Source organism: Ornithodoros turicata, chromosome 1, assembly GCF_037126465.1.
Source record: "Ornithodoros turicata isolate Travis chromosome 1, ASM3712646v1, whole genome shotgun sequence".
In the NCBI taxonomy this organism is placed as follows: Eukaryota; Metazoa; Arthropoda; class Arachnida; order Ixodida; family Argasidae; genus Ornithodoros; species Ornithodoros turicata.
Window position 1 is genome coordinate 195,819,645 of NC_088201.1, and position 26,950 is coordinate 195,846,594.

A 26,950-nucleotide genomic window follows, 5' to 3' on the forward strand; every position below is an offset into this window, starting at 1 on the left:
ATGTTCCTGCATGTATCTGTTGTTTACGTGTTGGATGGTGCGTAGGTTGAGCTCTCTATTAATGCTAGCTGTTGATTCTGTTGTTTCTCATTATTTCCTTACGTCTATGCTATTCACTTAATAAGAAATCGATTAATTAAAAGTTGTGTAGTGTTGGAACAAAACATATGAAACTTAGATTCCCTATTGCGCTCGAAATATTCATAACTGTCAGAAAACAGGCGTACTCCTCCCGTCTTCAACAAATCAGGGCAGATATCATTAGAGCTGGCTGTTGGCTAGGAGAGTGCTATGCGGTGAAGTTCATTTTTAACTTATCTATTTTCTGTGTTGGATTCATAAAACAAAGTAAGGTTTCTAGTGTCTGTTAAAATGAAAATTATATAGTGTTCGATTAGATTAAGTCACGAGGATGATTTGATGACAGTTAAAATGATACATTGTTCTCCTCTGTTGTTTACATGTTGCAGAATGTGCCGCCTAGAGTGTTCCTCTGTTCTTCAGCGCTAAGCCTGTGCTAGTCAGAGTATCAAATCTGTAACGTTTCTCGTTTTGACAGATTGTTTCGCAATTATTTTCCTGCCTGTATCTGTTTACGTGTTGGATGATGGCAGGTATGGCTCCCTATTAATGCTATCTGTTGATCGTGTTGTTTCTCATTATTTCCTTACGTCTGCACTATTCACTTAATAAAAAAATGATTAATTAAAGCTGTGCCATGTTGCAACAAAATATAAGCAACTTAGGTCCCTATTGTGCTTGAATTTACTTGAAACGATTATCAAGAAATATGATAATTAGCAAATTATTAGTTTTGCAATAACAGTGATCGCGGCTTAGACTTGAATTTTGATTCTAATCGTATTCATTAAGAATACCTTCTTTGATTAAATGCGGTGCCCTTCGTTCTAGATTCCATTTCCTCTTGTGTTCGTGTCATTCTTGTCGTCGTGTCGTTCTTGTCCCACGATCTTCCAGGGTCTCTGCTGTTCACAAAGAATTACATACATCTATGGGTGCTTGTAATTAAAATCCTGCTATTGAAATGATGGTGGTCACTATAAGAATATTAGATATTTTATATTAGAACTTGTAATTTCGAGTGTACTCATATTGATTAGGAATATCTCGTTTGGTTAAATGTGGTGTCCATTTCTCGTTTTGATATGATATAATTTAGCTATTATTTCCCTACAAGTTGGAGGATATGTCAGTTTAGTTGTATAGTAAGGCTATCTGTTGATCGTATTGATTCGAATTATTTCCTTATGTCTGCGCTTTTCACTTCATAAGAAACTGGATAATTAAATTTCTGTCATGTTGGAATATTAAACTTAGCTTCCATATTGTGCTCGAAATTATTGACATCTATCAGAACTTGTAATTAAAGCTCCAAGGTTGCACTGATGTTGCTCACATCTCAGACATTTTATAACTAAACTTGTAATCTTGATTGTAATCGTATTGAATAAAAATATCTTGTTTGATGAAATGTGTTATTCAATTTTGATTGATTCATTGAAAACTTGTGTGTATGATTACTGCTTATAAAAATATTGTGTTTGGGGTGTGATACCTCTTCAATGCTATTGTATCGTACCTGTAATAAGTATATTCTTTGTTACGTGTAGTGTATTGTGTTTCTTCTGCTTCAGGTTTTTGGCTGGGTTTTTCTCCTTCACACAGAGTCACAACATAATTCCCAGAACTACTGGCGTTAATAAATATATTTTCACTTGTACTTTTGTGTATGGCTATCCTTTGCATGTCTATACTGGCATGTAAATCGCCCACCGCACAATTGATGTAGCGGAAAAAATCTGCCAGTGAAGATGGCCCAGGCGGAAAAATGGCGAAAGAAGTAGGCCTAGGCTGAAAAATGCGCTACGATATTCGCACGCGCAGCCCTCCCCCCGCCGGTAAGCGCGCGGACAAACCTCCGCACACGCGCCGCCCGCCGCGCGCGGAAAAAAATACGCGAGTGAAGTCGGCTATGAAGTCGGCCACATGCTGCTAACTCTTCCGGTCTTCCTGCCTCCCTTTATATACTACTAACAGAAATACGCGGAAATAGCTTATCTGATATCGAAAATGATAGTACCCGTGACGTACAAAATGTTTGTGTTTCACGTACCTCAACTTTGCGACTGACTGGGATGCCGGATGCCACACGGTCAAAAACCAACCATATGGTGCCATGAAGTCTGAATGGACACTATCACCGAGTTTTTGCTTATCTTTCACTTGCCAGCACCGCGAGCTGGCTGAAGGTTTCGTTGGTGCACAAGATGACGAGCGCTCAGTTCACAGCCGTCGGGTCTCGGAAGAGGAAAGCAGGTGTTTGCAATCGTTACTTGCTCTTCAATAATGCGACTCCATAGTGTTTTCTTTACATCTAGTGTCTTGTCAGTGAACCGCTACGTTAGTTCCTTCGCTACGATGCGTGGGTGCGCGCATACACTCCACGAACATCGCGATCCTCAGGACGTCATCAAAGTGCCATCGCGTCCTCGTCCGTGATGGGATGTTCGGAGGAGATCCAGAGAGTGTCGTCATGCGATATTCCAGTGAGAGTCATTTGCGTACGTCCTGCGGCCAGCAGCCGGAGGACACATATAGGAGAAGTAAATAAGTTTAGTACTGTGTTGTGCCTATCAACGCCTGTACCCATTGATTAGTGTCCCGGTCTCTTTGTCAGAACGGAATTCAACCGAACCAGAATTGATAATGTATAAACTATAAAAATGCTACAAAGAGAAACTTAAAAAAATACAGGACAAATCGAATGATTTCAATGGATACTTCATGCACTGGGTTCAATGTGCAAAAAAATATAGCCTACTAGATCTTTCATAGCGACTTTGTCGCCATGAGTAGTAGGTACTGGACTCTCATAGTGCACAACGCCCAACTGGCCTGAATACGATTTAATTAGCAATTAGAGCTAATTGGGACCCCCCACATTAATCAGCACCCTCCAGGGAGCCACCACACTAATTGGGGAAAGTCTAACTCGTGTCCAGACCAGCTGAGCGTTGTGCACTATGAGAGTCCATAAAAAATAAAAAAATAGATAGAAATAGAGTGGAGAGAAGGAGTTTAATTGAAGATCAACGGCGCCATCTTGAAGAAAGCGGTCCGGAAAGGCCGCTGACCGTCGCTGGGCGACGGAGCACAGAGGCAGGTTGCAAAGCATCGCAGCTATGACCACCAGTTCCGGACATCCTGTGACGTCAGCTGTGACGTCATCACGGCATGTCTGGGCAAGTTAGGACAGCTCTGGACATGCAAGGAGAAAAACACTCGTAATACAGAGGCTGGAAAAGCAAGAGTATGCAAACCATCAATAGCTAACAACAAAAAAAATTACTTACACAACAAATGAGCCCACCAGAACAGGAGCGCAGAACCATGCGACTGCTCCATCCGAGAGGCAGGCAGAAACTGACTCGTAATGGTTTTTGTCCTGTATAAACCCCGCAGCTGCACCCCCTAGCGGTTACTTTCTCAACTAATCTCACAACAACATTATTAAGAATCACGCCAGCGCTACTCCCGGTCCCAAGGCAGAAGATGATAGAAAATGGCGGGAATGCCCGGACAACAGCAACCAGCACCCGACGTGGACGGGCACGAAAATCGCAAACAAAGCGGGAACAAAGTTGGCGAAATCATTAGTTACACAACAAATCACCTCACCACAGTAGGAGCGCAGACCGATGCGACTGCTCTCGTCGACAGCCAGGGATCAAGTGACGACGGAGCGAACGACCGCACGTCTTCTCCCAACGAGAGCCAGAGGTGGACTGACGTAAGCGCCACTCTACGGGTGCTACGCATGCGCGCGCTCGTAGCGCCCTCTGCGCGCTCCTACCGCCACCTGCGAGAGGCTAAGAGAGAAGAGCATTCCTGCGCCCCCTGCTGGCCGTTCTCATTGGTCGTGAGGCTAAGTGAGAAGAGCATTCCTGCGCCCCCTGCTGGCAGTTCTCATTGGTCCAGACATCATCCTATTGTCTCAGGGCTACACTGTTTTTTTCCACTAATGCTCCTTTGGTCCATCTGCAGTGAAGCCACGGTATGACGTCATCATGCACCTGCGTGGCTCAAGGACGCGTGCGCTCTAGACAGGGGACCTATTATTTATTGAATCACTATCCCAAGATTATTTCCTTTATTCTTCTATAACGATTGCATAGGAAACTATTGCAGAAGAGCACCATGCATGAAAACTGATCGTAGGAATTCCAAAGTCTTACTAAATGAGACTTGCAAAAGAACAAAACATCCTAACATGTAACTCCATCAACGGCTAATAAGAGGACTAGGCACTCAACAAATCAACGCGCGCAGAACTCAGGGCAGCACTATCGTCAAGACGACAATGTTCCTTCTCAAAAAAAGACAAAATACAAAGCGTTAACAAAGGAAAGCATGCATATCGGGGCATGTCAGGACACGTCAGGACAAATTCGCACGACTGTTGGGCAACAGAGGAAAACGAACACTTGAACAGAGTGAAAAAGGCACTCACCATCATTTTTCCCGTTCACAGCATTCCCTCATTGTAAATCCGCTCATCACAAAATCCACCTGCATCGTCGAACACCATTCACCAGTGACGAACCATACATCCACACCCCATCAGAGGCAGACAGAACCCCACCTAAGCTACGCTCTTCCACTGACGGCCAACGCCAGGATCATAATTACCGTGTCTACACCCGCCAGTGTCCAAGAGAGAAGTGAATCCTTGCGCCCACTGCAGGCCAGTCTCATTGGTCGTGACGGCATCCTATTGTCTCAGGGCTACACAGTTTTTTTTCCACTAATGCTCCTCTAGACAAGGTCAACCTGAAACAATAGTCTCTCGGTATGCGGTCATCATGCAGGTGCGTGGCTCAAGGACGCGTACGCTCTAGACAGGGCACCTGTTATTTATTGAATCACTATCCCTAGATTATTTCCTTTATTCTACTATAATGATTGCGTAGGGAACTAGTGCAGAAAAACACCATAGACAAGAGGAGATTGTAGCATTTCATTCCCAAAGTCTTACTGTACAGGAAAAAAAAAAAAAGTGGTTCAGCAAGACATAAAGTCACACACCTGTCCCCCTCGCGGTTACTCTCTGAACTAAATGAATCGCAAAATTATTAAGAATTGCTCTACTCCCATTCAAGGCAGCACTATCGTCAAGAATATGCCTTGTACAAAAGGAAAAAACTACATGCAGAAGGAAAGCATGTCAGAACAAGCCCAGGCATGTCAGCACATGTTTGTCAGACAAGGGGGGGAAAAGCGAAAAGAAACAAAGAAGGAAACCAGCATCAAACTATTTCTTCTTATTCAAAAACAGTGCTCATCATAAATCTGCCCAGGACAATACACACTATTGCCACACTTTTTTCCAGTAACGGTCAATGCATTGCTACAGACTGCGTGACGTCATCACATCCTGTCTGAAGAAGAAGACACCGGCAAAGACTCCTATTATTTATTGAATCGCAAGATTATTTCCTTTGTCCTACTCTTAATGACATTGATTCTCTCATTAAAATTCAACAAAAAAGCACCCCGCATATTATCGATTTTCACCCCAAAGGCTCATCATGGTCATTAGAATTACAGTAAACTGCCACTGCTCTTTTAAAATAATAAGTCAGACCACTCAACATCACCTCCAGTCTTATGTAATACATGACCCTTTCTATGCTCATACATTCGTTGTCTGAGGCTACACCTGCGAGCAAAAAAGGCGCGGAAGCCGGGTGGGCAAAGTTCCATTCACGCATTGCGAGCAAAAAGGCGCGAAAGCACAAGACAGAACGCCTTTACGGGAACACGATAGCATTCCTATACTATATTAATGATTATTGCATTGCAGTTTAGAAAAACTACAACTAAACTATAATTTTAGGAGCCCAACTTTCTATGGAAACTATAATTGCCCTATTACTTGGATCGCTACTAATGAAGCGCTCCAATTTTTTCTCTCTTCCCATTTCAGCCTTGTCATGCAGGGAAGCAGACTCATATCCAAAATAATTAATTTACACTGAGGGTGCCGTGCTTCAGGAATTCCTATCCTGCGCTCAGATGCAAGCATTTCTTCACGGATACCTTTAACAGCTGACTTCCTCAACATATCGAACACCCAACAAAGTCAAACAAACAATCAGAGAAACCCTCTTCTCAGCTGCACCATGCGACTTTCTTCTGCGTAAAATCGGTGATTTGAAGAAGAGAGCAGCGAAAAATTGCGCGCGCTTGTGCTCGACCTGAAGCATATGCCAATAAACCAAGAAAAAGGCACTCATGTCTGGTATCTGATAGTGCCACATACACAGACGCATTGCCCTTGCGTAAAGAAAGCACAGGACACGGATACACAAATTTCCTTAGGTGAGCAGGGAAAAGGCTTAAGACCACAGGTCACGACACATCGCCACGCGGCTAGCACAACATGACACCAACAAGATACTAGCAGCGGGAAGAACTGCAACACTGCTAAACAAGTCCAGACATGCCACGATGGCGTCACAAATCAGGAAGAAAAAAAAAAGCACACGCACGCACGCACAGAGGACAACGCATTAAACACACGGAGCGCTCAGGAATAATCGTAGCGTCACCGCACATGGCTACGAAGCTAAACGTCTAACACAAGACGACGACAACAAGATATTAGCGAAGGGTAAAAATTGCAACACTACCGAACAAGTCCAGACATGCGACATCGCATACAAAACGCTGCTCATCGGGGAAAAGGCCTAAGCCTGCGGCGGATCATCATAGAGCGTACACAACTTCATTTTTTCTATTTTGCGTAAACTAAACGCGGTCTGCTTGGAAAACGACGTACAAATTTTCTTAAGGAGCAGAGAAATATTTCTACTCCGTGCTCAGATACCAGCATTTCTGCTCAAAAACCTGCAAAATTAAACACTGCTTACTTCGTCAAGATATCGAACAAAATCAAACAAACAACCCCACTTCCACTGGTAGAACACTATTCAGCTTTTACGCAGGAGGCTTTCTTCTACATAAAAAGTAGAGAAAATAAGAAAAGAGCAGCGAAATATTACACGCACATTTGCTTGACTTAAAAAACCTGAAGCATATGCCAATAAACCAAGAAAAAGACACTCATGTCTGGTATCTGATAGTGCCACATACACAGACGCATTGCCCTTGCGTAAAGAAGGCACAGGACAGGGATACACAAATTTCCTTAGGTGAGCAGGGAAAAGGCTGAAGACCTCAGGTCACCACACATCGCCACGCGGCTAGCACAACATGACAGCAACAAGATACTAGCAGCGGGAAGAACTGCAACACTGCTAAACAAGTTCAGACATGCCACGATGACGTCACAAATCAGGAGAAAAAAAAGCACACGCATGCACGCACAGAGGACAACGCATTAAACACACGGAGCGCTCAGGAATAATCGTAGCGTTACCGCACATCGCTACGAAGCTCAACGTCTAACACAAGACGACGACAACAACAAGATATTAACGAAGGGTAAAAATTGCAACACTGAACAAGTCCAGACATGCGACATCGCATACAAAACACTGCTCATCGGGGAAAAGGCCTAAGCCTGCGGCGGATCATCATAGAGCATACACAACCTCATTTTTCTATTTTGCGTAAACTAAACGCGGTCTGCTTGGAAAACGACGTACAAATTTTCTTAGGGAGCAGAGAAATATAGAAATTTGTACTCTGTGCTCAGACACCAGCATTTCTGCTCAAAAACCTGCAAAATTAAGCTCTGCTTACTTCGTTAAGATATCGAACACCCAACAAAATCAAACAAACAACCCCACTTCCACTGGTAGAACACTATTCAGCTTTTACGCAGGAGGCTTTCTTCTACATAAAAAGTAGAGAAAATAAGAAAAGAGCAGCGAAATATTACACGCACTTTTGCTGGCATAGCTATAAGAGAAAAAAATAAATAAAATAATGACGCACACGCTAATAAACTGTGACAAAGACACCCATTTCTGCTATCAGATAATTATTGCATAATGCTAAATACTCATTTGCATTGGCCCTGCGTGAAGAAACCACAGCACAGGGATACACAATCTATCTTAAGCGAGCACGGAAAGTCACTTCTACTCGAACAGCTTAATACCATAAAGTCTGAATTTTTGCAAAGAAAATAAAGCCTGAACAGCGCTACGAAGGTGACAGACACATACTAACAAACAAACAAACACTTCTTCGAGTCTGTATTATCTTTTAAAAAATAACGAAAGCACACATAAAAAAAATCAAATCGGCTAGGTAGCCTACCAGACGTTGTGCCTTAAAGTTGGCTGCACGCAATGTGCGCAAGCATGCTGTGAAGCCAACTTGCGGTTTTGCTGGATGCACATGAAGTTCGATTCCAATTGGAAATCGCGCTAAGGACGTGCCAAACGTGGAATTTTCGCAAGATTAATCCCAATACCTGGAATTCTGTTCATTTTAGCGGGAATGCTGGCGCTTGTGCTCCATTATTCGAAATTTTCGAATATTCGAATTTCTCGATTATCAAATTTTCGAATACGAATAGCGTTCGAATATCAACAATATTCGCACAATATTCGAAATTTCGAATATTCGCACACCTCTAGTGAATACTGACACTCAACGATATATAACAAAAAACAAACAAATTCCATTCTCATGAACTCTCCTCTGCCGAGCGGCTTTCTCCTGCTCTACCTGGATGCTGACTTTTTCCCCCCTCACCTACATTCTGAGTAAAAACAGTGACAGAAGAAAAGAACCGCGAAAAATTACACGCATTTGTGTCACAGGACAGGGATACACAAATTTCCTTAAGTGAGCAGCGAAAAGGCTTAAGTCGGTACCGCTCAGGAATAATCGGAGAATCACCGCGTATCGCTACGCGGCTAGCGCTTGAACAGCGCTACGAACGTGACAGATACATACTAACAAACAAACAAACAACAGCAGGACCGGCGTCGGGCACTCATAAAATACCCTGGCCAAAACAAAGACTTCGCCAGGTTCGCGAGGCAATTCCATTAAAAACGCTCGTCCTATCCTACAGATAGCAATGCAAACGCGACTGCCCTTATTTTTTAAACCACTATTTCACGCAATAGTACATAAATGTATCACTCGTGCCACACGAAAAGGCAAACACTTACTTGTCAAGTGGGGTCCCAGCGCGTGCGCGCGCGCACACACACAGGCACACACACACACACACACTAACATTTTCACACTCACAAACACAAAGTCTATTTTCACAACCACATAAATCCATATTATTCCTCAGGTCAATAATTATCCTGCCATCGTCAAAAGACGGCACAGACATGTACGCTTACGCAAGACAATCGGTCCTCGTTCCGGATGTAATAGGATATCGTCACTCGGCCGGCGCGAACCAATAAAGAAAGAAAGGAATGCATGTTCGCTATACGAAGAAAACGGTGCCGTGCTTCTACGCAGCGATCATTATACAGACGCGTAAATGTGAACATCATTCGCTACACACTGTAGCTCTCATCATTTTTAAACCAAACCGTGTTCATAGGTCTTCACTAAATAGGTGAGCCGATAATGACTCCAAATAAAATAAAATAAAATAATCATTCCAGCATCGCTGGCTGCAAGCTTGGGTACCCAACAGAGCAGCGCGCTCCTATCAACACGCCTTGGGCTGACCTTACACACCCGAAGCCTTTTCTGAATGCATTCTGCCGGCGCTGGAATAAAAGATTTATCGCGAGGGTACTACGATGTCAGCTCTGTTGCTGTTTAAGTGATAAAACAGTGCGCCCGAACCGCGAAGCGCGCGGGCCCGGTCTCGCGGTTTGGACTCGCGACGCGTGCGATTCCCCGCGGCGCGAGCGCAACGCGGACCCGTTCTCGCGGTTTGGACGCGCGCGATTGCCCGAGTAAGCGCACTGTTTTATCACTTAAACAGCAACAGAGCTGACATCGTAGTACCCTCGCGATAAATCTTTTATTCCAGCGCCGGCAGAATGCATTCAGAAAAGGCTTCGGGTGTGTAAGGTCAACCCAAGGCGTGTTGATAGGAGCGCGCTGCTCTGTTGGGTACCCAAGCTTGCAGCCAGCGATGCTGGAATGATTATTTTATTTTATTTTATTTGGAGTCATTATCGGCTCACCTATTTAGTGAAGACCTATGAACACGGTTTGGTTTAAAAATGATGAGAGCTACAGTGTGTAGCGAATGATGTTCACATTTACGCGTCTGTATAATGATCGCTGCGTAGAAGCACGGCACCGTTTTCTTCGTATAGCGAACATGCATTCCTTTCTTTCTTTATTGGTTCGCGCCGGCCGAGTGACGATATCCTATTACATCCGGAACGAGGACCGATTGTCTTGCGTAAGCATACATGTCTGTGCCGTCTTTTGACGATGGCAGGATAATTATTGACCTGAGGAATAATATGGATTTATGTGGTTGTGAAAATAGACTTTGTGTTTGTGAGTGTGAAAATGTTAGTGTGTGTGTGTGTGTGTGTGCCTGTGTGTGTGCGCGCGCGCACGCGCTGGGACCCCACTTGACAAGTAAGTGTTTGCCTTTTCGTGTGGCATGAGTGATACATTTATGTACTATTGCGTGAAATAGTGGTTTAAAAAATAAGGGCAGTCGCGTTTGCATTGCTATCTGTAGGATAGGACGATCGTTTTTAATGGAATTGCCTCGCGAACCTGGCGAAGTCTTTGTTTTGGCCAGGGTATTTTATGAGTGCCCGACGCCGGTCCTGCTGTTGTTTGTTTGTTTGTTAGTATGTATCTGTCACGTTCGTAGCGCTGTTCAAGCGCTAGCCGCGTAGCGATACGCGGTGATTCTCCGATTATTCCTGAGCGGTACCGACTTAAGCCTTTTCGCTGCTCACTTAAGGAAATTTGTGTATCCCTGTCCTGTGACACAAATGCGTGTAATTTTTCGCGGTTCTTTTCTTCTGTCACTGTTTTTACTCAGAATGTAGGTGAGGGGGGAAAAAGTCAGCATCCAGGTAGAGCAGGAGAAAGCCGCTCGGCAGAGGAGAGTTCATGAGAATGGAATTTGTTTGTTTTTTGTTATATATCGTTGAGTGTCAGTATTCACTAGAGGTGTGCGAATATTCGAAATTTCGAATATTGTGCGAATATTGTTGATATTCGAACGCTATTCGTATTCGAAAATTTGATAATCGAGAAATTCGAATATTCGAAAATTTCGAATAATGGAGCACAAGCGCCAGCATTCCCGCTAAAATGAACAGAATTCCAGGTATTGGGATTAATCTTGCGAAAATTCCACGTTTGGCACGTCCTTAGCGCGATTTCCAATTGGAATCGGACTTCATGTGCATCCAGCAAAACCGCAAGTTGGCTTCACAGCATGCTTGCGCACATTGCGTGCAGCCAACTTTAAGGCACAACGTCTGGTAGGCTACCTAGCCGATTTGATTTTTTTTATGCGTGCTTTCGTTATTTTTTAAAAGATAATACAGACTCGAAGAAGTGTTTGTTTGTTTGTTAGTATGTGTCTGTCACCTTCGTAGCGCTGTTCAGGCTTTATTTTCTTTGCAAAAATTCAGACTTTATGGTATTAAGCTGTTCGAGTAGAAGTGACTTTCCGTGCTCGCTTAAGATAGATTGTGTATCCCTGTCCTGTGGTTTCTTCACGCAGGGCCAATGCAAATGAGTATTTAGCATTATGCAATAATTATCTGATAGCAGAAATGGGTGTCTTTGTCACAGTTTATTAGCGTGTGCGTCGTTATTTTATTTATTTTTTTCTCTTATAGCTATGCGAGCAAAAGTGCGTGTAATATTTCGCTGCTCTTTTCTTATTTTCTCTACTTTTTATGTAGAAGAAAGCCTCCTGCGTAAAAGCTGAATAGTGTTCTACCAGTGGAAGTGGGGTTGTTTGTTTGATTTTGTTGGGTGTTCGATATCTTAACGAAGTAAGCAGAGCTTAATTTTGCAGGTTTTTGAGCAGAAATGCTGGTGTCTGAGCACGGAGTACAAATTTCTATATTTCTCTGCTCCCTAAGAAAATTTGTACGTCGTTTTCCAAGCAGACCGCGTTTAGTTTACGCAAAATAGAAAAATGAAGTTGTGTATGCTCTATGATGATCCGCCGCAGGCTTAGGCCTTTTCCCCGATGAGCAGTGTTTTGTATGCGATGTCGCATGTCTGGACTTGTTCAGTGTTGCAATTTTTACCCTTCGTTAATATCTTGTTGTTGTCGTCGTCTTGTGTTAGACGTTGAGCTTCGTAGCGATGTGCGGTAACGCTACGATTATTCCTGAGCGCTCCGTGTGTTTAATGCGTTGTCCTCTGTGCGTGCATGCGTGTGCTTTTTTTTCTCCTGATTTGTGACGTCATCGTGGCATGTCTGGACTTGTTTAGCAGTGTTGCAGTTCTTCCCGCTGCTAGTATCTTGTTGCTGTCATGTTGTGCTAGCCGCGTGGCGATGTGTGGTGACCTGAGGTCTTCAGCCTTTTCCCTGCTCACCTAAGGAAATTTGTGTATCCCTGTCCTGTGCCTTCTTTACGCAAGGGCAATGCGTCTGTGTATGTGGCACTATCAGATACCAGACATGAGTGTCTTTTTCTTGGTTTATTGGCATATGCTTCAGGTTTTTTAAGTCAAGCAAATGTGCGTGTAATATTTCGCTGCTCTTTTCTTATTTTCTCTACTTTTTATGTAGAAGAAAGCCTCCTGCGTAAAAGCTGAATAGTGTTCTACCAGTGGAAGTGGGGTTGTTTGTTTGATTTTGTTCGATATCTTGACGAAGTAAGCAGTGTTTAATTTTGCAGGTTTTTGAGCAGAAATGCTGGTATCTGAGCACGGAGTAGAAATATTTCTCTGCTCCTTAAGAAAATTTGTACGTCGTTTTCCAAGCAGACCGCGTTTAGTTTACGCAAAATAGAAAAAATGAAGTTGTGTACGCTCTATGATGATCCGCCGCAGGCTTAGGCCTTTTCCCCGATGAGCAGTGTTTTGTATGCGATGTCGCATGTCTGGACTTGTTCGGTAGTGTTGCAATTTTTACCCTTCGCTAATATCTTGTTGTCGTCGTCTTGTGTTAGACGTTTAGCTTCGTAGCCATGTGCGGTGACGCTACGATTATTCCTGAGCGCTCCGTGTGTTTAATGCGTTGTCCTCTGTGCGTGCGTGCGTGTGCTTTTTTTTTCTTCCTGATTTGTGACGCCATCGTGGCATGTCTGGACTTGTTTAGCAGTGTTGCAGTTCTTCCCGCTGCTAGTATCTTGTTGGTGTCATGCTGTGCTAGCCGCGTGGCGATGTGTCGTGACCTGTGGTCTTAAGCCTTTTCCCTGCTCACCTAAGGAAATTTGTGTATCCGTGTCCTGTGCTTTCTTTACGCAAGGGCAATGCGTCTGTGTATGTGGCACTATCAGATACCAGACATGAGTGCCTTTTTCTTGGTTTATTGGCATATGCTTCAGGTCGAGCACAAGCGCGCGCAATTTTTCGCTGCTCTCTTCTTCAAATCACCGATTTTACGCAGAAGAAAGTCGCATGGTGCAGCTGAGAAGAGGGTTTCTCTGATTGTTTGTTTGATTTTGTTGGGTGTTCGATATGTTGAGGAAGTCAGCTGTTAAAGGTATCCGTGAAGAAATGCTTGCATCTGAGCGCAGGATAGGAATTCCTGAAGCACGGCACCCTCAGTGTAAATTAATTATTTTGGATATGAGTCTGCTTCCCTGCATGACAAGGCTGAAATGGGAAGAGAGAAAAAATTGGAGCGCTTCATTAGTAGCGATCCAAGTAATAGGGCAATTATAGTTTCCATAGAAAGTTGGGCTCCTAAAATTATAGTTTAGTTGTAGTTTTTCTAAACTGCAATGCAATAATCATTAATATAGTATAGGAATGCTATCGTGTTCCCGTAAAGGCGTTCTGTCTTGTGCTTTCGCGCCTTTTTGCTCGCAATGCGTGAATGGAACTTTGCCCACCCGGCTTCCGCGCCTTTTTTGCTCGCAGGTGTAGCCTCAGACAACGAATGTATGAGCATAGAAAGGGTCATGTATTACATAAGCCTGGAGGTGATGTTGAGTGGTCTCACTTATTATTTTAAAAGAGCAGTGGCAGTTTACTGTAATTCTAATGACCATGATGAGCCTTTGGGGTGAAAATCGATAATATGCGGGGTGCTTTTTTGTTGAATTTTAATGAGAGAATCAATGTCATTAAGAGTAGGACAAAGGAAATAATCTTGCGATTCAATAAATAATAGGAGTCTTTGCCGGTGTCTTCTTCTTCAGACAGGATGTGATGACGTCACGCAGTCTGTAGCAATGCATTGACCGTTACTGGAAAAAAGTGTGGCAATAGAAAAATAGTGTGTATTGTCCTGGGCAGATTTATGATGAGCACTGTTTTTGAATAAGAAGAAATAGTTTGATGCTGGTTTCCTTCTTTGTTTCTTTTCGCTTTTTCCCCCCTTGTCTGACAAACATGTGCTGACATGCCTGGGCTTGTTCTGACATGCTTTCCTTCTGCATGTAGTTTTTTTCCTTTTGTACAAGGCATATTCTTGACGATAGTGCTGCCTTGAATGGGAGTAGAGCAATTCTTAATAATTTTGCGATTCATTTAGTTCAGAGAGTAACCGCGAGGGGGACAGGTGTGTGACTTTATGTCTTGCTGAACCTTTTTTTTTTTCCTGTACAGTAAGACTTTGGGAATGAAATGCTACAATCTCCTCTTGTCTATGGTGTTTTTCTGCAATAGTTCCCTACGCAATCATTATAGTAGAATAAAGGAAATAATCTAGGGATAGTGATTCAATAAATAACAGGTGCCCTGTCTAGAGCGTACGCGTCCTTGAGCCACGCACCTGCATGATGACCGCATACCGAGAGACTATTGTTTCAGGTTGACCTTGTCTAGAGGAGCATTAGTGGAAAAAAAACTGTGTAGCCCTGAGACAATAGGATGCCGTCACGACCAATGAGACTGGCCTGCAGGGGGCGCAAGGATTCACTTCTCTCTTGGACACTGGCGGGTGTAGACACGGTAATTATGATCCTGGCGTTGGCCGTCAGTGGAAGAGTGTAGCTTAGGTGGGGTTCTGTCTGCCTCTGATGGGGTGTGGATGTATGGTTCGTCACTGGTGAATGGTGTTCGACGATGCAGGTGGATTTTGTGACGAGCGGATTTACAATGAGGGAATGCTGTGAAGGGGAAAAATGATGGTGAGTGCCTTTTTCACTCTGTTCAAGTGTTCGTTTTCCTCTGTTGCCCAACAGTCGTGCGAATTTGTCCTGACGTGTCCTGACATGCCCCGATATGCATGCTTTCCTTTGTTAACGCTTTGTATTTTGTCTTTTTTTGACAAGGAACATTGTCGTCTTGACGATAGTGCTGCCCTGAGTTCTGCGCGCGTTGATTTGTTGAGTGCCTAGTCCTCTTATTAGCCGTTGATGGAGTTACATGTTAGGATGTTTTGTTCTTTTGCAAGTCTCATTTAGTAAGACTTTGGAATTCCTACGATCAGTTTTCATGCATGGTGCTCTTCTGCAATAGTTCCCTATGCAATCGTTATAGAAGAATAAAGGAAATAATCTTGGGACAGTGATTCAATAAATAATAGGTCCCCTGTCTAGAGCGCACGCGTCCTTGAGCCACGCAGGTGCATGATGACATCATACCGTGGCTTCACTGCAGATTGACCAAAGGAGCATTAGTGGAAAAAAACAGTGTAGCCCTGAGACAATAGGATGATGTCTGGACCAATGAGAACTGCCAGCAGGGGGAGCAGGAATGCTCTTCTCACTTAGCCTCACGACCAATGAGAACGGCCAGCAGGGGGCGCAGGAATGCTCTTCTCTCTTAGCCTCTCGCAGGTGGCGGTAGGAGCGCGCAGAGGGCGCTACGAGCGCGCGCATGCGTAGCACCCGTAGAGTGGCGCTTACGTCAGTCCACCTCTGGCTCTCGTTGGGAGAAAACGTGCGGTCGTTCGCTTCGTCGTCACTTGATCCCTGGCTGTCGACGAGAGCAGTCGCATCGGTCTGCGCTCCTACTGTGGTGAGGTGATTTGTTGTGTAACTAATGATTTCGCCAACTTTGTTCCCGCTTTGTTTGCGATTTTCGTGCCCGTGCACGTCGGGTGCTGGTCGCTGTTGTCCGGGCATTCCCGCCATTTTCTATCATCTTCTGCCTTGGGACCGGGAGTAGCGCTGGCGTGATTCTTAATAATTTTGTTGTGAGATTAGTTGAGAAAGTAACCGCTAGGGGGTGCAGCTGCGGGGTTTATACAGGACAAAAACCATTACGAGTGTTTCTGCCTGCCTCTCGGATGGAGCAGTCGCATGGTTCTGTGCTCCTGTTCTGGTGGGCTCATTTGTTGTGTAACTAATTTTTTTTGTTGTTAGCTATTGATGGTTTGCATACTCTTGCTTTTCCAGCCTCTGTATTACGAGTGTTTTTCTCCTTGCATGCCCAGAGCTGTCCTAACTTGCCCAGACATGCCGTGATGACGTCACAGCTGACGTCACAGGATGTCCGGAACTGGTGGTCATAGCTGCGATGCTTTGCAACCTGCCTCTGTGCTCCGTCGCCCAGCGACGGTCAGCGGCCTTTCCGGACCGCTTTCTTCAACATGGCGCCGTTGATCTTCAATTAAACTCCTTCTCTCCACTCTATTTCTATCTATTTTTTTATTTTTTATGGACTCTCATAGTGCACAACGCTCAGCTGGTCTGGACACGAGTTAGACTTTCCCCAATTAGTGTGGTGGCTCCCTGGAGGGTGCTGATTAATGTGGGGGGTCCCAATTAGCTCTAACTGCTAATTAAATCGTGTTCAGGCCAGTTGGGCGTTGTGCACTATGAGAGTCCAGTACCTACTACTGCCATGAACAGCAGCATGAGCAAGGTCCCTGACGGGACGCTACACCGCTCATTTCTGTGGAAGATACAGAAAAGCGATGGCATATAACGGGGCCGGCTTGGCTTTCGATGAATGTTTTAAATCAACGAAGTATGAAACATGGACGTTACGCTGGTTGTAACCTAATACTCCAAGGGATTTGTCACTCCAGTGTTGCTTATATATACAATTGAATTAAGCTGAAGTACCTCACCCATCGTTTTAACTGAGATGCGCGGAGGACTCTCGCTATGCGGAAGTTCATAAGGCATGCAATATATCGTGAGAAAGGACATGACACTGCCGCATATTTCTTTCAAAATGGGCTGCTTTAGATTTAGTGGCACCGTATCTTTTTTATTTTTGCTTTTCTTCGTCATCGAAAACAATCGAAGAGGAGAAACGGAAAATGACAATGGTGGTGGTCAAGGTTGAAAAACTGCAAAAAAGAGGGTTTCTTTCTACTGCAAACGTCTACTCACTTCTAAAAGAGAGAAATGAAAGAGCCACTATAGCTGCAGAAAAACATCCTGAGATCTTTTTCTGCTCCTGTGCTCCAGAGACTATCCCATTTTTGTTCCCAAGATGTTGTCCCTAGGATCATCCCTGAAGTCTCATTCTAACGCTCTTCCTGGATCCTTCCAGTATCCTGTGGGAATATTCCCAGGATGGAATTTCTGTCCCACAGTGACATCCTCAGGATGAGTGAGGGATGCCAGTGTGTTCTTGGGGCACGTTTGCGAATTTATTTCAAATTAAAAATAATTTTTGAGTTTAACAAAAGGTACCTCTGAGATTTTTTTCCCGATGTGTTGCTAGGAAGACGATGCATCGAATGGCACCTTGGTCACCCTTCTATCCGAACTTTTCATGCCGAATTTTTTGTCAAAAATGTGCAGTTTATCGAATTTTCACAACTTCCCGATTTGTTACACTGCACGCGTGAAGTTTTTCAGGAAGAAATTCCAGAATTTGATATTGCAAAAAGCTTCGTAAACTTCCGCAAACTTTGCAAATTTCGTGCACGCCAGAATCGTCGAGCCTGTCCAATACGATGGTGAAGACTGTTTACATACGGTAAAATGGGCTCTACGCTATGTAATAATAGGCTTTTCCACATGCTCCGTGCTTTACGTGAGCCATAATGCCTGTTTAAAACGACATAGGTTTTCGCCAAGCACTGCAACGTTGAGGGGCTCTGCACCCCATAAATTCCAATTCCGTTAGGGGAGACCAATACTCTGTTGCTCTCGGAGACATAAGGAACCTCCTAAAATATTCAGATAAAATTCTAGGGGTGGGGTTGAGCGGCACATCTGGATTATTTGACGTGGAATGCCCCCCCCCCCCCTCTGGTATTTCCCCCATACGCAGGTCCTCACGAAAGGGCTGACGGTGTCTCAGGAACAGCACCGCCCTGCCGTGGCAGGGCGCGTCAGGCATTCACGTTCGAGTAGATTGATCTTTCTGGTGCCTCCCCCGAAGCAGCTTTAAGGAACGTGGTGACAGTGATTCATGTCTTCTGGAAGAGCACTGACCCATTGATCCATGAAAAACGCGCAACACGGGCACATTTTGATCTTAGTACAACACTATAACTGACCTTCTTTGTTGTGCACCATAATGACTAATACTCAACTACCCCGAATTTCCACGCTTGTTCTTGTGCACCATGCCGACCCCGGAGTACGAACGACAGGATTTATGGCCCTCTCTATGGTTTCCTTTGTGGCACAAATCAGTTGTGTCGTAAACCGACGGCTTATCTGACGGAAAATTTTGACAACGTTCCTAAAAACGATTCCGCAGCGGCTTATGTGCAGTGCGGCTTATACTCCTGAAATTACGGTACTTGTATTTAAACCTTACTTGTGATAAAAATCTCTCTCATAGTCAGATAAGCTGATTGTCATACTGAGGTGGATTTAGATAGCGGCGGTACGGTCCTCAAGGAAAATGGTCATAGAGCGAGTGTCTCAGTTTATCGCGGGTCACATTCAGGGATTTCACTACACCCCCGTGCATTTTTGCAACCCCCCACCCCTGATATTTCTGAGGAGACCCCACCAAGCTCGGGCACCAGCACGTTCTCGTAAAGAGTCTGGCGCTGCGAATTACATCCTGTACTGTCAAACTTTGGCTGTAGGACCACAGTCATGCAGATGATCGCACCATGCATTTGTCCAAAATCATTTGAAAGTGACTGTTCAATGCATATATTGCGCGCATATACGAGCAAAAATGCGTGCCGGCACGCAAACTCAATGTAGACCATCAAGAGCCACTCACTTGCTCCCAACTCAATCAAGCGAGGTATTCTGTTTTTTTCGTCTAAAGTCTTCATCGTTGGTTGCTAGTCTTTTTTCTTTGTTTGTCGTGCGATTATTCATCTTAAAGTTGAAATGGCGTTCATAATGAATCTGCACTGTGTTGTAACGTAATAACATGTACAAATAAAACGGGAAAGCTGTGCAGATATGTCACCATTGTGCCACGATTCTTTCCGTGTCTAAGAAAAATTCCGTAAGTGGAACCTTCACCAAGCATACCGCCCCCCTTGAAAGCTCGGCACTCCCCTCCCCCCAGCAGCGAATTTCTGGGGAAATCACTGGTCACATTAACATGGGTTCACTGGATCACTATTTCTCTGCACGGCGTTTAGTTTCCATACACGATCAGGCTTAGCAAATTATTCGGCAGTTTTTAATGCATGTTTGCTATTCCAAAAGGCAGTTGTGTATCTATGTAAAATTATTTTAGCCGATCTCCTAGCGCTTGACCAGAGTTGTACGTAACTCGTTACCCAGTAACCAGTTTCTTTTTTCGGTAAGTAACGACCTAGTTACTTTTCAAAAAAATTGTAACTAATAAGGTATTCAGTTACAAAAATCGATAACTCGTTACTCACGTTACTCCTTCCTTTCCTTCGTTTACGCTCGCCTTCAACATGGACGACATGGTCAGTTACTATGTGGAAATTCCCGAAATCTCGTACGCTTCTAACACGAGGTGACCTGACCTGAATGTTCAGTTCCTGGGAGCCCCTGGTCCACAGTCATTCTTTTGTCGAGTCTTAAGGTGACCGGCATGACGAATGCCGCAACACTTCCCGGTCGTGTCATGGACCATGAAAGCATTCTTGGAAAAATACCCTGGATTTGTTTGTTAATGTGTGGGTGTCAGAGAGATGCCATTGTCATTCTCTGCTGATTCGCCGTGTTGTTGTAAAGTGGGGCCACCCGACGTGGACTACGATCCCCGGGTTAGGATCCACGAAATCCCGGGTTTATTATATGCAGCTCGCGCGTGTCATTGGCCTAGCCGCGTATCCCGGGAAGAAACCTTACTCCCTGTATTTTCTCCCCCACCTTCACACTTGTGGGCTCCAGTGAGGATCACTCGTTGGATTATAAGATGGCACAGATGATAATCACGTGAGCGTGGCCTGGGTTGGACGAGACCTTCAGGGTGAAGGCGGCAAAAGGTGACGGGAATGTAGTATTTTAGTGTCTTCCTTGCCTTCCCAAACTAAAATGGCCGAGTGCATCCTACTCGTCGCATTCGAATTTGGAGAAGCGTGCTCAGGTAAGAGTCTTCAATATTTTAGTTACCTGTAGCAGTTACCGTATCGATGATTATACGTTAAAGGCACTGCTTTCCACGCATCAATCGAATACCTCGTGAAGCCAATGCCGTGGTGTGAGGAGGTAGCCCGACAACCTTGGCTGATTCCGATGGTTTACAACGGGGGGGGGGGGCGGTTGTGTTTACTAAAAGAACGGAAAGGTTAGCCATGCAAAGAGCCACCTTATACAACGGCTTGTAGACGTTTGTGTAGCATTTATCAGTTTACATAAACGCACAATATCGCGCTGACGTCGTGTAGCCAACTAACAGTGGTGCCAAAATAAGGGAATAAAAGCAGCTGTTGACCTTGAATTCCACAGAACAAAAAAAGAATGTCAGCCTCGCTGCTAATCAGGCGCATCCAACACATGCATCAAACAAAGGTGGCTGTAGTTGATGCAACCATGCCTTTCCACAGCAATTTTTCAGTCTTGCCACAGATACTCTCTCGACCAAACGCACCAAAAATAACCGATGCCCATTTCGAGTACCAACTAGTTTTCAAAGCGAATTCTATGGAAATCGGACCAAATGAAGCACGTGTCAATTTTGACGTGGTTGGGGCTCTGTAATAGCGTGGTAAGGTAAAAGTAACTGGTTACTATCGAGTAACGGGAACGCGTTCCCTTCATAACGTAAAAGCGCTAAAACCAGGACGAACACAGACACACACAACATCGAGCGCTCTATCACCAACAAGCCCAAAGGGATGTTTGAACGTTCCTTTTGTTACTTTGGTAACGTATTTAGTTCCTTTTTTTTCGGTAACGTGTACAAGTCTGCGCTTGACCTAATGACAGCACAATATTGGCTACCAAATAGACAACACAGAAATAGACAACACTTGAGCGGAAAGTTGTTACTTTTCGGCTACGTCGTCAGGCGCTCTGTACTTTTTTTCGACTCCGTAACCCTAGGGGTCAGCACAGCCCTTGGTAAGCTGTTGTTGTTGTAATTATTTTGTCTAATAGCCAAACACTCATCATGAGACACACTCCGCATTGTTGAAGCATCGAGGACGTATAATATATACAGCGACATGCGCATTAGCGGCCTCAAGACCTGCGAGTCCGTCTCTTTAATTGTGGCCCGCCGGATACGTTCGCATACAGTAACGGGGATAACCGGGGATAACGAATAACGGGGACGCGCTTCCCGTTAAAATTGTTCACATATAGAGATAAATGCACTACTGCAGTTTAGCAGTACTACGACCGTGTATCGTTCAGGCTGAGCATTCATAGTGCTGGCGACCTTGTCATCGGAAGACTTAGCTAAGAAGAGGGGAAGGCTATAGAGAGTGGGTTTGTTTATTTATTTTTTGTATGCCGTGCTAGTGCCGCGAAGCAACTGTGGCTATGAGCAGCGTACATATGTGTATCAGATTCCATACAGTCAGATTCCATATCTAATGTACAGGAAAGAGTGGGGTGGTTCGTACGCGTTCTTTGCAGACTTCAGAGGGAAGTGTGCTGACATTCGGTGGAAAATCACCTGGGGGCCTTTTAAACCCTACAGAACATAGTACAGTCGGTGGTAGGACTCGAACCCACGGCCTCCCAGCCTTCAGCATGACCTTGGCTACCACAAACGCCAGGGACATCCTGCTGGGGCATGCCGCAGATGGTGCACGTTGTGCCGAATCCAACACAATCACTAACCCGGACGCCGGTAGCACGGAACGTCCAAATGTAATGCGGAAAAAAAAGCGGGACTTGAAGTACATTCCAGGCGTTACTGTGAAATGGCAAACATCCTATTTAAACGGAAAAATACGGAATCAAAACATGTATGATGCTATCAATATGCGTATACCTGTTATCAAGCATCAAATACACACCATCAAATTGCCCTGTAACGTGTAGTACATCGTAAACTAACCCAAACAGCATCTTGATAACGCAATAATTTTTGGTTTTACATTGCATATGTACTAATAATCGGGTGTTTACGTCGCGAGACAACTGAGATCATGAGCGGTCGGTCTGTGGATTGCTTTTGCCCATCTGAGGGTTCTCTAATGTGCGATGAAAGCTCACCACACGGCACCCCATATTTAACGTCCCTCGCGGAAGACGGCGTGTCTGAACAACTTGTACAATGCCATCAAGTTGCTGGCGTCATCGGCCGGGTTCGAACCCCCGATCTCGGGATCAGAGGGAGAACACGCTACCAACTGAGCCACCAAGGCCGGTTGCATGTGTACTACTCTGACTATTAATATGGAACTAGTAGCGGTTAGAAACACACAAAAAATATTTGAAAGAGACTTTTGTGTAGAAGTCTAAACTTCGTCGGGTTACAGCAATGGTGGCATAGTCACACAATATAGCATACAGACAAGAGAGGAGGAATACACTAATACGGCAAGTCAATCAACAAACATACAGATATACAAAACATACACAGTCAAAAACTGTGAATGTGCAAAATACATTGTATAAGGTGTAGCAGCCGAAAAGAAGGTATGAATCTATTGGAATGACTATGACAATATTGGATATGGGTTTCAGGGGTTAAGTGGCAGTTAACCTGAGACGTCGTAGACGCGGTGTCTGCAGGGATGACGGCCGGGGAAGGCCATTCTGGATAAGAGGTACGTGGCAAAATTATGAGGAAGTGAGGATGGGGAGTTACATGGTGGGAAAGCATAATTACGTTTCGGTTACGATTTGTAACAGACCTGCGTGGGTGTTTAGACTGCGTAGTTTTAGGGTACAACATTTAGAAATGAGATAAGATTCGAGGTTTTTTACGTTTATCGTTTTACGAAGATCACGATTTCTAATTGGGCATAAAAATCACGATGGAAATTGATGTTCTCAGGCGAGAATACAGAAGAAAGGACAAATAATGTGAGGGAAGGTTAAAATGAGCCAAGGCACGGGTGGAGCGCCAGGTAATGATTTAAGACTTATGACCATAAAGTCGCTCAAGCATGGGGTTCGATGTTTCCCCTATGTATTGGACATTGGTCGTGTTACATTTGATTAAATACGGAACAATAAACGGTTTATAATGCAAGGAGTGACGAATTCGGAAAGTGAAAAAAGTAATGCTGAGTAGCGCTACTAGCGATTGAGGTACATGGAAGGACAAAATGACAGGTGTTGCAGCGTTTATTGTTGCTGGGGGAGCAGCCTGGTGCATGATGAGATAGCGGCATGAGGTCAGAATATTAGAGATATTACGTGGTCTACAGAATGAGACAGACGGGGCAACTGGGTAGATTTCGTTACTCTACCTTTTTTTGAGCTTCTCGAGCTCAAATCACTTTTGATTCTCATTTTATTATACAACCTAGCTCCTGAAAACCGCCGTCTCCCGCCTCCTCTCGCGAAAACGCCCGTGACGGCTGTCACTCTCGGCTCGGCCTCCCATCGCAACTGCTATGCTGCCTAGGATGTTTCAAGATCAGGGAACCTACATCATACAGGAAGCAAATATTCTCGGATATGACCACAGACGCACCCAGAAGACAACTTCGGACAGGGGAAGTTGACCACGATGTGCATGCCTCCTTATGTCGAAGCGGTGTCTAAGGATTGTACAATAGCAAGAAAAAAATACCTTAGGTGTTAAACTCGAAGGCGCAATTCTTTCGCTACGGGGATAGGAGTTGTAATTTATTATGTTGGAGAAAACGTTGTGCATTTCACACATATACAAGAAGTGTGTAACTGGTGATTTCAACTAGATTCAGGCAGGGTGGTCCAGTCGACATCTTAATTTTTTTCCCCAAGCAGCACGCCAATATTGGACCGATTTGGGTAGTGCAACCAGGCTCCATATTGGACCAATATGGGCTGCCCATATTGGCAAGCGCATTTTGCGCCAATATTGCCAAAATTTCTGTGATAAGGCCAACGGAGAGTCCGTGCAATAATAAAGCATTCACCTGTTTAATACCCACCACTGATGTTACTTTTCTCTTTTTGCTTTTTTCATTTCTGCAAATCTCATTGATCCAAGTTGCATACAATTACAAAAAAAAAAACACTGCATCGCCCCAAAAAACGAAGAACAGGTGCTACGCCCGTCTTCCTAAAGGACACGAGCAGTCGTATTGCCAACTGTAGGATGGGACAAGCGAAAGCTCGCCCACATCACAATTAAAAAATAGAACTGCTCTCGCCCTAATAACGAAGAGCAGGATCAACTAGTGCTAGGCAGGCACTCCCACGAAACTTCCAATGACAAACATTCCTCAGAAGCCTTTATTGGGATCGCAACAGTGTATTAACCAAAAATTTCCAACCCGCTCCGGGAGTACACAGCAGCGAAACAGTTTCGTGACGGTGACGGACATACGCCAGAGCAACTCACACGTTTTGCAGCAACTTGAAAGCACCTAACTTTTCAGAAGAGCCATCCCTTCCTCTCAAACATTGCTCTTTATTTGACCTGCCGCAATTTCGTTATCCTTAGAGGAACCAGCGACATTTTAGCCCGTATGAAACGTCCGATCTGACTGTCGCGCATGCGCATTAGTTTCGCTCGTGATTTCGCTCAAACGACTACGCTCGCTCTCAGTCTGCTTGGCTGATAGGCATTGGTAACGCGAAGCAAGATGGCGGCTGCTGAATTGTCGAGTTCTAGCGAACGTTACAATGGGATTGCCACGTATGTTGACACTTTCGAACAATGTGTTCCAAGATTTTCCCAATATTGGCTCAAACTACGCAATATGGGGCCCATATTGCCATGATTTTCCCAATATTGGCTCAAACTGGGCAATATGGGGCCTATATTGCCTAGTTTTTCACATGGGGGAAATGTTGGTCTAACGGGCCCCATATTAGACCCGTTTAGCCAATGACCAGCCATAATTTGGGCCCAATATTGTGTGCTGCTTGGGTATATTGAAGCCTAGTGTTTGAAATCACATGGGTGGTGTAAATAGCTGAAGATATCTCGTATTGTCCTAAAAAGGAATACTCTTCAAGACTGAACATTTCGAGCACTGCGCTTCTTGGCAATTTTCATGCCTCGTATCTTCGTAACCATTAAGGCCACGCAGTTATTCTATTTTTTACACGTATTGCTGATGTACTGCAGTACTGTGTGCTCTGTCTTTAATGTTCTAGGTTCTCCAGGTGTCGAGACAAGAAATCGCAAACTCGCCCCATTTTGCAAAAAAAGAGAGAAGAAGAAAAAGAAACACACTTTTTCGGTGCGTAACTACTTTTGTGCAAATACGAAAATGTTGTCATCCCTGACATCTGTTCGTCTTTAATCGCTCTTTCCATTCGTATAAAAGAGATTGTTCTACAATCTGGCACGTACTTCCTAACGAGTGTTGAGTGAGGGGTGGTAAGGCAAAAACGCGTAACTTCGGGTTTATATTTTGCATATTGGCCTACTCGCGACGTGGTTCGTATTCTTCATAACAAGCTCACATAGCGTAGGCACAAAAATATCACTTCCGAAATATCTGAAGTTCATTTTCGGGCTTTCTGCGCACACCTGGCGTGGCTGGTTTGTGACGGGCGCAGCGAGGGCGCACAGCGGAGTTTCAGCTATTTGTGGCTTCATATTACATTTGATATAGTCAAGTTCTGGTTTATAAGATTTATTACGAAAGAAAGTTCTAACATCAATCTACAATGACAGGAGTTATGCTCCGTAGGTCGGCATGAAGTTGGCCATTCGCGCAAAAGTCGAATTGAAAGCACGAATCGTTTTTAATTGATTACAAACAGAAATGGGACAAAGCCTGATAGTGGAAGGCAACTTTCGTCCATGCACTCTTCGAATGTTTTGCAGTGTAGACTTCACGAATGCCATTACCTGTTCAGCCCGCTTCCCCCGCACATATGAGGACTGTATTTCACGACCACGCTGGAAGTGTGCTCATTCTTCCTTTTTTGTTGTACCATGGTTTGCGATGCCTTGCGCCCGCAGATGACGCATCTCAATAATGCGCTGCTTCGCATTTCTAATTAGCTTATTTGCCGTACATCTCAGTTTGTACTGTGTGGCATTGAGCTTAATTACGCCATCGAAACCATCGCATCCACTTTTCCCGTGTCCCGTTGCGGTAAATATCCACTCTGCTATTAGGCAGCTCTTCGTAGTTCTTTCCACTGCAGCGCTAGACCACACGGTCTGCGCTATGAGCTCTGTTCAGTGTACACCATACAAAAGGAGCACTGAGGTTTTTGGGTTCTCACACACAGCATGAATAGAATGTGTTCTGCCTAGACGAAGTGCCATAAATTCAACAGTAGCGACGGAAAGAGGCTCTTTCTCCACTTGCGTCCATCGCCTCTCCAATAACTACTCGAAGAGCGGATTATGTTTCACTGCTTGATGACACATGATCACGGCCGCTCTGCAGGAAATGCACAGCTTCTTAGTTCACGCCTTGTGTGTGACCTTCATCTAACTACGGCGCCATAAAACGCTAGCGGGTCATTCCAGC

The 26,950-nt window shown here is 44.5% G+C and overlaps 1 protein-coding gene and 1 long non-coding RNA gene across 2 annotated transcripts in view; both read right to left on the reverse strand.

Moving 5' to 3' along the window:
• Positions 1-26,950, reverse strand: part of LOC135374730 (cilia- and flagella-associated protein 45-like) — a 238,809-nt gene that overhangs the window by 149,843 nt on the left and 62,016 nt on the right. The gene's annotated exons all lie outside the window — the stretch shown is intronic.
• Positions 3,081-4,402, reverse strand: LOC135374724 (uncharacterized). The gene is made up of 2 exons (XR_010417097.1): positions 3,700-4,402; positions 3,081-3,279 (listed from the first exon to the last, which is right to left on the reverse strand). It is a non-coding gene; the product is annotated as an uncharacterized LOC135374724 (long non-coding RNA).